Below are 12,930 nucleotides of genomic sequence, written 5' to 3' on the forward strand. Positions count from 1 at the left end.
TTCGGCTGCCCAGATGTGCAGAGGGCCCAGCAGCATCCAGAATGCAAGAACCTGAGTCTCCCATGGGCTCCTCACTGTTCCCCAAACCCACAGAGGAGGCGGTGGCCCATTGTGTACAGCGCACAACAGCTGCAGGAGCTGAAGGAATTCTTTAAGAGCAACCATTACCCGACCCGCCAGGAATGGGAAATCCTGGCGGCCAGGCTGAACGTAAAGGAGCACCAAGTGCATGCGTGGTTCAAGAACCGCAGGGCCAAACATGCTAAGCTGCTGGGACTGCATAGTCGGCAGGGCTCGGGAGCCGGTGCTGAGCACCAGGGCCCTGGAGTCTGCGCCCCGCGCCTGCACCTGTGGGCCCGTGTTCCAGAAGGACCCTGTGTTCCCCGGGGGCCCAGGTTTCTGCAGCCCCCCTCTGCACAGCCCCTTTAAAGTCTTCTCAGTAGCAGATCCCAGTGTCTCCAGCCACAGCCATGTCTGGTGGATCCCTGAGCAGGGTGCCCAGAGCATGGTTCCTGTTGCTCCAGCTCCAGCCCCAGCCGGGGCCACAGTCTGGCCTCAGGGCCCCTATGCTGTTGTGACCCCTGGATTCACGAGCTGAGCTCACCCCAAGACCCCTTGGAGGGACCCTCCTCCTCCTCCACCTGGGTACAAAGAAGGAGATGACTGTGGATTAGGAGGACTGGACGTTACTGGCTCTATAAGCGATTGTGTCCCTGCAAAGTCCTGTAGATTCTGTGGTGCCAGAGGGGACTAGGGCGTCTTTGGCCAGTGTGGTGCACCCACGTGGGTGTGGGAAGCAGTGCCCGCAGGTTAGGCTATTGCAGCGTGAACACACCTCCATTATTCAACTTGGGGAAGTGGCCTTGCTGTGTTCACTGTACGGCCACCGCGTGTCCTGCTGCGCGAATGCCCCCGTCGTGTTAATTAGGGCGCGCGCGACATTGCTGCGGGTTCTCAGGTCTCGGAGCTCAATAGCGGCTCGCGGTGGATGTTCTGCTTTGGTGGTGCTGCCGGAGAACTTCCCCAAGAACCCAGCCCAGCCTCGTAGGCCATTTAATTTGAATTGCACTAAATCCACAAATGTTTTTGGCGGTAACTGACATCTTTCTACAGCACTGAGCTTTACAAACTAAGTATATTATTCCTTCATTTGGTTGTTTGCAGAGTCTTCATGAAGTGTTATTTTAATCATTGAGGTCTGTGGTACATGCTTTTATAGATTTATTTCTAGTACTTTTCTTGTCTGACATTTTGGATGGTATTTTAAAGTCTGTCATGCTTATAGGATGCGGTTCACATATTTTATGTTGGTTCTATATTTTGAGCCAGGGACCCTGACTCAGATTGTTAAAATTCTATAACTTTTTGGGGCATTATCTGGGGCTTGATAATTTGAAATTTAATAGAGTGCATTGTTACCTTGTAAAAGAAGAGAAAAACTTCAGCTGCCCAGGCTGCATTCCATTGTAAATCAGCGTTTTTGAATGTGTCGGGAAGAATCAGTATGTTTAAAAGCTTCCCAAGTGCTTCCAGTGTGCAGGCAAATGTGAGAACCAGTGATCTAGACCAGCAGTTCTCCACCCTGGTTGCAAATTAGAGTCACATGGGGAGCTCTGAAAGCTTATTCCTGCCAGGAGCCCCACCCCAAGCCAATTAAATCAGAATACAGTGGGGCCTTGACTTATGAGTGTCCCGAGTGTCCCGACTAACGAGTTTTTCGAGGTACGAGCCGTCTCTTGGCCGATTTTTTGCTTTGAGTTGTGAGCTAAAATTTGGGTTATGAGCCAGCTTCAGATACCCCACCGCTAGTTGGCTCAGTGAACGCCACAACATCAGCCCAGCATCACGTGTCTCACTCGTTCACTTTAAGATTTGACATACGAGTAATGTGAGTTATGAGCTCCGTCACGTAACGAATTAAACTCGTAAGTCAAGGCCCCACTGTATCTGGGTGTGAGACCTGGCTGCCTTCCTTCCTTCCTAGTTTTCCATTTTTTTCTAAAGTTTAGCCAGTGTTGGGAATTACTAATCCAGACTTCAGTGCACCCCTATTATATAGTCACTAGAGGCCCAGTGCACAAAATTTGTGCATTGGGGGAGGGGGGGGAGTCCATCAGCCCAGCCTGGGCCCTCTTGCGGTCTGGGAGCCCCATGATCGATCACCCCAAAGAGGTAGGCCCGCCCACCAGCCACCCCACAGAGGGAGGCCCTGCCCACCTGCCACAGTGCCGCAGGTTGGTGGCCTGGGCCTCCCTCTTTGGGGTGATTATGGGGCGATGGCAGGGCCCCCAACCAATTGCATCACACCCACCTTGGCTGGCCTGGCACCAGTGTGTGTCATAGTGTGGTCTTCTGGATGGTCGTTCGCTGTTTGGCCGTTCGGTCAATTTGCATATTATACTTTTATTATTATAGATTTCTGTTCAAAGTCACAAATACTTTCTCATTTTGAAAAGAACAAATTGGGATAATTACTTTTGGAAAACTAGAGGCGACTGGCCTGAATAATCTGGGTGGGGGTGAGGACAGGGAACAAACCTTCTCTAAAATCACCCTGAGCAGCACTTCTCAGAGCCGCCTGGCCCTGCAGCATCTGCGTCAGTAGAAATGCACACGCTCAGGTTCTACTCCGGAAGTTTGGAGGGGGGCTTTGGAATCTGTGTTTCAAGTCTCCAGGTGATTGATGCATGTTAAAGTTTGAGAACCACTTGCCAGGGAGATAGCAGTGGGGGAATTAAGATCTTGCTCTTCCATTTCTAATGATCATTCACCTCTTTATTATTATTTTTTAACATACCTTTCCACCAGACCTCTCAAAAGGAAGACTATGGCAACAGCAGTAGCAATGCCAGAGCCACCTGGTTTGATGCCAAGCGAGTCAGTGTGAGATGGCACAGTCAAACCTCTAGCACCCTCTGCTGGGTATGGGCTTCCTCCCTGACCTTTCACTTAGCCTTAACTCGTGGTTTTTGTGTACTTACCAGGATGGCCACAGGTAATCCCCAAATTCTAACAGCCCTGAGCATTTAGTAGATGCTCCAAGACGGCACAGCCACCCGGATATGATTAAAGCATCCGGGGAGGCTCTGGGGCTCCGGTTTGTCCATCTTCTGTTTTCCATTTCCTCACCAGATGGGGTCACATACTCTCATTTTTATGCAAGTCACACACAGGAGCCTGTGCAACCAGTGCTTTGGAGGGAGGCCCTGATGGACTCAGTCCATCAGTATTTTACCAGAACAGAGCCTTCCTCTCAGCCTGGAGACCAACACAGTAGGAAGCAGCTCAGTTTTTTCCCAAGAAGCTTTTATCAAGGATTCGCCCTCACGGCCTATTTGAACGGAACTAGGGCACTTAGGAAATGTGAAGGGACACCTGTAAAATGAACAATCCCTTTGCTGGTGTTCTTGGCAGGAAGGGAACCATTTTATTGAGCACGTACTAATTCTCATGATTTTACATACACAATTTCACATAATCCCCATAACATTGTGAAGTTAGTATTATTCCTACTTACAGAAATACAAACATACAGGAAACAAATTCAGAGAGACTGAACGATCCTGAAACCCCTCAGCTACTGAAGTGAGATCCACCCTCTCACTGTTAAGCCCTCAGTCCCTCTGGGTGTGGCTTTGCCATCCACACCACACACAAATGCCAGCTAGCCCTGGCTTGTTCCAACCACTGCTTTACACTTCCTGATATAAATGGTGAAAATGGATACAATGCTCAAAAGAAACCAGTATAAATGTGTGCTAGGTTTTAAGAGTTGATTCTTGGGATGCTCTATAAAAATCAAGTGTGAGCAAAAAATACTTTATGAAGGAAATCCTAGAAGTAATGGCATCAAAAAGCACCCTATTTCTAGTACTCACCTGAATTTGTTTTCCCATTGTTCTGTTGTCCAACTTCTGACCCTATCAAGGACCTTCATGGATTCTCCAGCTGAGCTGACCAGGACTAATACCACAACCAACCTCTTTTAGCCCCAGGTGCTCTACCCCTGACTGCTCTACCCCTTTCTCCCACACTCCATCCTAGTTCCCACCTGTGGGTGAACAATCCACCTGGGAAGGGAGAGTACCTTCTTCCCCACAGCCTCCCAGCATTGAGCACTGTATTCTTTTAAAATCTTTACCATTTAAATAGTAGCAATAAAAATCTCATTATTTTCACTGGCATGTTAATTGCTGTTGAAGTTTAAGACATGTATATTTGAGAGTTTGTTGTTGTTTTTTTCCTTTGTTAATTGCCCTTTCATGTTCTTTACCCACTTCTTGTTGGAAGTGGTTCTTATTGATATACTAGAGGCCTGGTGCACAAAAATTTGTGCACTGGGGGAGGGGGGGAAGGCCCCTCAGCCCGGCCTGTGCCCTCTTGCAGTCTGGGACCCCTCAGGGGATGACCACTTGCTGGCTTAGGCCTGCTCCCCGGGGGATTGGGCCTAAGATGGCAAGCAGACATCACTCTGGCAGCCCGGCAGCTGTCGGGGGATGTCCACTTGCCAGCGGGGAGCAGGCCTAAATTGCAGTCAGACATCCTTAGCGCTGCTGAGGAGGCAGGAGAGGCTCCCACCACCACTGCTGTACTGGCAGCAATCAGCTTGGCTTGTGGTTGAGCAGAGTTCCTCCCATGTGAGAGTGCCCTGACACCAGAGGGCAGCTCCTGCATTGAGCGTCTGCCCCCTGGTGGTCAGTGTGTGTCATAGTGACCAGTCATTCCCAGTCTTTCTGCTGTTAGAGTCAGTTTGCATATTACCCTTTTACTATATAGGATAGAGGCTTGGTGTATGGATGGGGGCCGGCTGGTTTGCCCTGAAGGGTGTCCTGGATCAGGGTGAGGATCCCGCTTGGGTGCCTGGCCAGCCTGGATGAGGGGATGATGGCTGTTTGCAGCTGGTCACACCCCCTTCAGGGTGGGGGTCCCCACTGGGGTGCCTGGCCAGTCTGGGTGAGGGGGCTGAGGGCTGTTTTCAGGCTGGTGGGCAACTGAAGCTCCCAACCTCTCCTTTTTGTTCTTTTTCTTTTTTTATTCTGGGATTTATCTACCTTCTATGGCTGTCAATGGAGCTGAGAGCAGGCTCCAGCTTGAGGCCTTGGCTGCTGAAAGCAGGTATCTGAGGTTTGTTTAGCTTCTATAATTGAAACACTGTTGCAGCTCCAGCTCTGAGACCCAGCTGGCTGAATGCGGGTATCTGGGGTTTATTTAGCTTCTATAATTGCAACATAGTTGCTTAGAGTGCAGCTCAGAGCCCGGCACGGCAGGTGGGGAATCTTGGCTTCCTCCATCGCCGGGGCAACCAAGCCTCCTGTTCGCTTCAGCTGCCTGGCTGCCGGCCGCCATCTTGGTTGGCAGTTAATTTGCATATCGCCCTGATTAGCCAATGGGAAGCGTGTCAGAGGTACGGTTAATTACCCTATTTGTCTTTTATTAGATTAGATTAGAACTCTTTATTTACTAAGGATATTAATCTTCTGTCACATATCAGCAAATACTTTGTCCCAATTGTCTTTTGACTTTGGTTATTTTCGCAGCACAGGAGTTTTCAGTGGTCAAAGCTATGGTTTCTTCCTTCAGGGTCTAAGAAAGACCTCCCCCACATTGAACTTTTAAATTTATTTACCTACTAGAGGCCCAGTGCACAGATTCGTGCACTGGTGGGGGGCGTGGCCTGCAGGGATTGGCCCGCTGTGGGAGTACCACTCATCCCAGTCAGCTGAGAAGCTGTGGACCCACCCTCTGAGCGGCTGTTGAATGAGAAAATTAGTCTGAGCTGATATTTTGGGGTAATGTCTTGGGTAAAGGCATGTTCTATGTCCTGGAGGAACCTGGCAGAGCTTTGCACCCCAAAGCCACTTGGTGAATGTCCTTGATGTGTGATCCAGGATCAGTGACACCATCCGGGATGTAGAGCCACCCATTCTCATGATCCTCAGCCATCAGGACAGCTTCCCCAGGAGGTCCATAGTCACATCACCTCTTGCCATCTGCCTATGCCAGCTCCTCACACTCTTTCTAGAACATGCCTTAGAGGGCCTGCCTCAGCTGATGGGGTCAGGCCAGAGTCTGGATTGTCTCAGGTATTTGATAGGTACAGAGACTCAGCCTCACCCTGGGCCTTGTAGTGGCTGTTCCCACTGTGGGAGCACACTGACCGCCAGGGACAGCTCCTGCATTGAGCATCTGCCCCCTGGTGGTCAGTGCGCGTCATAGTGACTGGTCCACCAGTCGTTCTAGTCATTCCGCTGTTCGGTCACTGGGCTTTTATATATATAGATATATACCTTGTATAATTTTTATGTCTCCCTTTTTACATTTCAACCATCTGACATTTATTTTGGTGTAAGGTATGGGAAAGGACTCTAGAGTTAACTTCCCCTCAGATGGATAGCCAGTTGTTCTAACACCATCAATTGAATGATAACACTTTCCTCCCTGATATAAAGTACCACGTTTATTATATATATAATTTTTTGCATGTACTCTTGCTTTCTTTCTAGACTCTCTATTCTTTCCACTGATCTATCTATTCTTGTGCCAGTACCACACTGGTTTAATTTCTGCAACTTTTATGTTTTAATATCTAGTTCATGCCTTCTTTAATAACATTTTCCCAAATATTTCTTGGCTACTATTGAACATTTATTCTTCCAAGTGAATTTTGGAATTATTTTGTCAAAGCTTGGCTTTTCCACTTACTGTTCTAGAAATACCTGGGTCCACCTCTCCTTGGCTCTTCTTTCCAGTATTCAATAACCATTACCTGTGCTTCCCGTTCACCTGGCACTGTGCTAGGCACTAGAGATATAAAACTAATTTGACCCAGTCCCTGTCCTCAAGAGGCTCATCACATGTAGGAAAATAACACCAACAAATGGGGGCATTAAATCATGATGTCTGCTGTGAGGAGGACTGAAAGGGTAGAGTACCAAAGAAGGTTTGATGTATCTCCTGAGAGAAGAAGTAGAAAAGAAAATTGCAAGAGGTCACCTGTGCTTCACCACTGGGCCTGGTAAGGGGACTCAAGAAGTCTGTGATGACTATGCAACACTGGAACCCTAAGATTCCAAAGTTCTTAGGGGCTTGACACAAAAGTTTGCATCCCATCGTAGCACTGCCCAGTGGAGCAGCCTTTCTGGTTGCTCTCACCCCATGCTAAAGATTCCTTCTACATCATATCTTGCATGCTGGTAAAAGTACGGTGCCGTCCCCTACTCTACAGCTCTTCATGTCTTTCAAAGCATTATTTGCCTGTTTTATGTCACCTAAAATTCCCAACAGCCTTGTGAATATATATCATGATTTTCATTTGAAAGATGTATAAATGGATGCTTTGCAAAGCTAACACATAAAGTAAACAATGTTATGTAAATGGATGTTCAGAAAGACTAACACCTGAATTAAGTGATCTGTCCAAAGTGCTAAGAGACAGAGCCAAGCCTAGAAGGGAAGTATCGGTTTCCCGGGTCAGGTCTCTTTCTATCACAGCCTGTGGCCTACAAAGTATTCAACCTGTAAGAAGGTATGTCTAGAACTCCAGGATATCACTCTTCTACCCTTCACTCCCCACCTCTTAATGAAATGGGGAATCCTCTTTCTTTCTACTTCTCCATCCAAAAAGAGAGGAGGAAAAAAGGCTTGGACAAGACTGGGATGAGAATCTAGATCAGTGGTTCTCAACTTGTGGGTCGCAACCCTTTTGGGGGTCAAATGACCCTTTCACAGGGGTCGCCTAAGACCATCGGAAAACACATATATAATTACATATTGTTTTTGTGGTTAATCACTATGCTTTAATTATGTTCAATTTGTAACAATTAGCCAAAACCGGTTTGGCTCAGTGGATAGAGCGTCGGCCTGCGGACTGAAGGGTCCCAGGTTCGATTCCGGTCAAGGGCATGTACCTGGGTTGCGGGCATATCCCCAGTGGGAGATGTGCAGGAGGCAGCTGATCGATGTTTCTCTCTCATCGATGTTGCTAACTCTCTATCTCTCTCCCTTCCTCTCTGTGAAAAATCAATAAAATATATTTTAAAAAAAAAACAAAACAATTTGTAACAATTAAATTGGGGTCACTATAACATGAGGAACTGTATTAAAGGGTCGTGGCATTAGGAAGGTTGAGAACCACTGCTCTAGATGGAGGCCAAAGTGGAGCTGAGGGGAAATGGGCCTCTCTGGGACAAGGTTCAAGGAATTATGGCTGTCAGGGTTTCTGGCTGAAGCATCTCCAAAGGCTCCCTGGCTGAATCCCCAGTCACTACCACTCACCTACTTCTGACACTGCCACCATTAGCAGCTTCTGAACAGAATTTATCTCTTCCTCTAGCAACTGATGGACAGAATTCAGACTCAACTTTTCATCTCTTCAGATGTAGCTTTACATACGCACACACACAGAGAGCAAAAGAAAAACAAAACAACAAAAAAGTAGAACACACACACAAAAATCAAAACACACGTCTTTAAAGGATTTTTGTTTTGTGTTGCATTAGTAGTAGTAGTAGTAGTAGTAGTAGTAGTAGTAGTATTTTAAGGGTGTGTATTCTTACTAGCAGTGGAAAAGTGGTAGAGAATGGTGTTATTTCAGGTAAAGAAAGGAAGACATTTTCCCTATCCCAGTTTTTCTTTGGGAATATCTGGGACAGGAGATTAATCTGCAACTCTTGCTCACCTGGGTACTTCATTGCTGGAGCTGCGAGTTAAAGAGAGTGAATTTGGGGTCAACGTTGGGAAATGGGCTGGAAGCTGCCAAGACTAATATTAAGGATGGATGGGGGCTCAGAAGAGCTATTGGGGAGTGTTCTTCCCTACCTCAGCCTCCAGACCTTGGCCTGGACCAGCTGGAGAGAGTGAAAAAAAGTGGAGGTGGGGATATGGGCCAAACAAGGGACAGGAAAGAAGGGAAATCTTAAGTCAAGAAATTGGGAGGGAATCCCTACAGCTGACTCTGAGGCAGAAGGTGGGAGGGTTTGGCTGCTCATGCACGTGCATGGGGGAAGGGGGAAGAGAGTGCGGAGGGAGGGAGATGAAGTTAAGTGACCTAGGTAGCTGAGCAAAGTCAGGCTTGTAAAGCCAACTGCAAAGCTTGCTTCTGTACCTAATGTGTATTCCATCTGCCAGTAGAAGCACTAATAAATGTTACATGTTGAAACTGTTGCACTAGCTTGTACACAAAAATTCCATATGCCAACTGACTGGACTACATGAACACATCTGTCAAAAACAGGTCTCTTAGGCATAATTTAGGATGTTCCAAAGCAGCTTTATAATTGTTTCAGCTTCCAGCTGGTATGAATTAACTCTCATAAGCCAGGTCTATTCTCACGGAGTAAAGAATTGGGCCAAATGTCCAAATAATTCAAGTCAGAAACACTCTTTGCCTTCATTATAGAAAGTATCAGTAGCAAGGCCCTTTTCCCCTCAAAATTATGCTGCTGATTGACTCCGTGTTAGATGTCACATTACTAACGTGTTAATCTAGCCATTTTTACAAGATTCTGCTACTCCAATAACATTTGCAATTTAGAATGTACGTTAACATGCATTAGGTGATTAGATCTCAGGTGCCAAGTGCATTTCAGTTGAAAAGTCAGTATGTGAGAACTCCTGAGATGGCCCTGTCAGATCTGTTCTCTTGCTACAACAGGGGATGCAGGGAGGAGGAATGCAATCAGTGAAGGAAATATCCTTGGGTGAGGATTAAATAAATAAATAAATAATTTAAAAAGATCAATGGAAAAATATCCTCAGGGGAATGAAAAAAAAAAAAAAAGAATGAATGAAATAACAGAATCAGGATCTCCAAATGTCTCAGCACGATGGAACAATGGGAAGTCTAACACAATGAAATGAGCCAGGTCTCAATGAGAAATTCATCAGGAGGAGGCCTGAAAAAAGGCTTGGGGATTTCAGTTCACTGCAAGTCATTGAGGCTGCCCTGGTGATGTCTGAGACTATGCTAGTATATGAATACTATCCAAAACAGGGCAAGAAATCCTTCCTCAACTCTGATTCAGATACTATGCTCAGATACAGATTCCTCATCCTATCTAATAAAAGAGAAACATGGTAATTAGCCATACCTCCGCTACCCTTCCCATTGGCTAATCAGGGCGATATGCAAATTAACTGCCAGCCAAGATGACAGCCGGCAGCCAGGCAGCTTGAAGCGAACATGAGGCTTGCTTGCTTCAGTGACGGAGGACTCCAACGTTCCCCACCTGTCGCTGCCGGCCTCTGAGCTTGCAGTTTGAAACATTGTTACAAATATAGAAGCTAAACAAAACCCCAGAAACCTGCTTTCAGCCAGCCGGGATCTCAGAGCTGGAGTTGAAACAGTGTTTCGATTATAGAACCCAAACAAACCAGATACCTGCTTTCAGCAGCGGAGGCCTAAGAGCTGGAGCCAAACCTCAGAGCTAAAGCTGGTCCAGAATAAAAAAAAAAAAAAGAAAAAAAGGAGCGGTTGGGAGCTTCAGTCACCTGCCAGCCTGAACAAAGCCCTCAGCCCCTCACCCAGACTGGCCAGGCACCCCAGTGGGGACCCCCACCCTGAAGGGTGTGTGACCAGCTGCAAACAGCCATCATCCCCTCATCCAGGCTGGCCAGGCACCCCAGTGGGGACCCCCATCTTGATCCAGGACACCCTTCAGGGCAAACCAGCCGGCCCCCACCCATATATAGGCCTCTATCCTATATAGTAAAAGGGTAATATGCCTCCCGGCACTGGGATCAGCGTGACACGGGGCAGTGCCCAACCCCCCTGATCGCCCTGCGGCTCTGTGTGTGACAGGGTGCGGCGCCCCAACCCCACCCCCCCGCACGGGCCCTGCTCTGTGTGTGACGGGGTAGAGCCATAACCTCCCCATCGGCCCTGACCTGAGTTTGACAGTGGCGGCGCCCCAACCCCCTGATCGGCCCTGCTCTGTGGGTGATAGAGGGAGGCGCCCCAACCGCCCTCTGGTCCCTGCTGTGTGTGTGACGGGATAGAGCCATAACCTCCCCATCGGCCCTGCCCTGAGTGTGATGGGGGCGGTGCCCCAACTCCTCTATTGGCCCTACTCTGTGAGTGACGGGGGGGAGCTCCTCAACCCCCTGATGGGCCCTGCTCTGTGAGTGACAGGGGGCAGCACCCCAACCCCCTGATTGGCTCTGCTCTGTGCGTGATAGGGGGTGGCGCCACAACCTCCCCATTGACCCTGCCTTGAGTGTGACAGGGGGTGGTGCCCCAACCCCCTAATCAGCCCTACCCTGAGCGTGACTGAAGGTGGCATCGCAACCTCCCAATCCGCCCTGCTCTGTGCATGACAGGGGGCGGCACCCCAACTTCCCAATCAGCCCTGCTCTGAGCCCGACCAGGGGCTGCACCTAGGGATTGGGCCTGCCCTCTGCCACCCAGGAGCGGGCCTAAGCCAGCAGGTCGTTATCTCCCAAGGGGTCCCAGACTGTGAGAGGGCACAGGCCGGGCTGAGGGGACGCCCCTTCCCCCCTGAGTGCACAAATTTTTGTGCACCGGGCCTCTAGTCTATATATATATATATAAAGCCTAAGCGACCACTGACCCGGACAGTAGCTATGACATGCAATGACCACCAGGGGGCAGACACTCCAATCAGTAATTATGATGCACACTGACCACCAGAGGGCAGACGCTCAATGCAGGAGCTGTCGAGCTGCAGTGACTTGGCAGCTGCAGTTCTTGGGTGATGCACCCGGAACCAGAGAGGAGGGAACCCAATTCTAGGGTGTATCATCTGAGAACCACCCTCTCGCAATCTGGGACCCCTCGGGGGATGTCGGAGAGCCGGTTTGGCCAGCTCTCCACAGGCCAGGCTGAAGGACCCCACTGGTGCATAAATCCATGCACCGGGCCTCTAGTTGTAATAATAAATTGGAGTGGATCCAAACAGGGCACCCAGCCTGGTAAACAAGACACAGTGCCTGTCCCTAAAGGACACCTAATGGAATGGGGGAAACTGAGTCAAACTTGAGTTCAAGGAACCTGTGAATAAGTTTAGCCTCAGAAAGAATGCTTAGAAGGAGCCATTCAGTATGGAGGGAATATAATTTTGGTTACCAAATATTTGAGCATGTCATATTAAAGAGATTAAATCTGTTTGGCATGGAAAAATTAGAAGCAATAAGCAAACTTTACTGGAAGGCAGAGTTCTGCTCAATGTAAGGGGAAAAGATGCTCTTTAAGCTACCTATGGATATTAGTATATCCATTTTCATTGGGAGTAACAGTGCCCTCAGTGGGGCAAAAATGATATTACAAGAGTGTCTAGCCCTCCAAAGTTCAACCTCACCCAACAAAGTCTTATTCCTTAGTATTTAATTCCTCATGTTGAGCTTTCTTAGGTATTACATGAGCATCACCGATACTGACCTGGAAGATTCACAAGGTATGCAAGATCACTACTACAAAACTATGGTGAATAGATGGCTGTGATTGGAGGATTCTCTTTCAATTGATTGCTTCATCTCAGTTATATTGTTACAAGTGGCCTGCATGTGCTATTATTGTCTACCACTGGCTGCCTGAGGATGTTGTCTGTGTTTGATCTGCCTTTGTGCATTGCTTGAGCTTTGAGAATTAAATAAAGATGGCTTATGTTTTAATATTTCAATCCACAGAAGTTACTCAACCCATCATTAGCTATGTCAAGTGCTGAAAAGAAAGTGTCAACAATATTTGAATATCTAGTATCCAGTTAAAAGCCATTTTTTCCAAATCAATGTAAAGTTAAAAGTTAATGTTTAAGAAATTAACATTTTTTCAGTTGTTCTACTTTTGTTGAAAAAATTAAGTTTTGAATAATTTTAAAACATTGATCACATTGCTATTATGTAGTTCTAAAATTGCTAATATGCATATATAGAAACATTACAATTCACAAGTAAGTTATATTGAAAGTTACTCAA

Source organism: Myotis myotis, unplaced genomic scaffold (genome assembly GCF_014108235.1).
Source record: "Myotis myotis isolate mMyoMyo1 unplaced genomic scaffold, mMyoMyo1.p scaffold_m19_p_5, whole genome shotgun sequence".
NCBI lineage: Eukaryota > Metazoa > Chordata > Mammalia > Chiroptera > Vespertilionidae > Myotis > Myotis myotis.